We start from the raw sequence: 411 nt of genomic DNA, 5'->3' as shown, positions 1-411 counted from the left end.
CCTCGCCTCACCCTCTCCGTGCTGCTTTCATCCCCTCCCCGCCGCCCCCGGGCCCTCCCGGTCCCATCCCCGTCCCATCCCCGGGCCCTCCCGGTCCCATCCCCGTCCCATCCCCGGGCCCTCCTGCCACCCGGCCCTTTTCTCTCGCCCTTCCTCGCTAGCGGTTTCCGAGCTCCTTTTCCAGCCGCCGGTGGCGGCAGCAAGCGGCCGGGGTTTAGTCTGGGAATGCTGTAGCCAGGTTTTTAATTCCGTGCCTCTGGCACAGGTTTTCCAGCGTGGAGCCTGTTGAAGCACACGTGGGGAATCTGTGCGTGTTTACATCTGTGCTTCTTGTTTGGTCTACCGTCTTCTCCCCTGCTGGCTTTGATATCAATGTGCTTCCTAGCCTATTATTCCTAGGATTTCCTCTCT

Source organism: Calidris pugnax, unplaced genomic scaffold (assembly GCF_001431845.1).
Source record: "Calidris pugnax isolate Ruff unplaced genomic scaffold, ASM143184v1 scaffold44, whole genome shotgun sequence".
Taxonomy (NCBI): domain Eukaryota; kingdom Metazoa; phylum Chordata; class Aves; order Charadriiformes; family Scolopacidae; genus Calidris; species Calidris pugnax.
Note: the sequence above shows the minus strand (reverse complement) of the source record.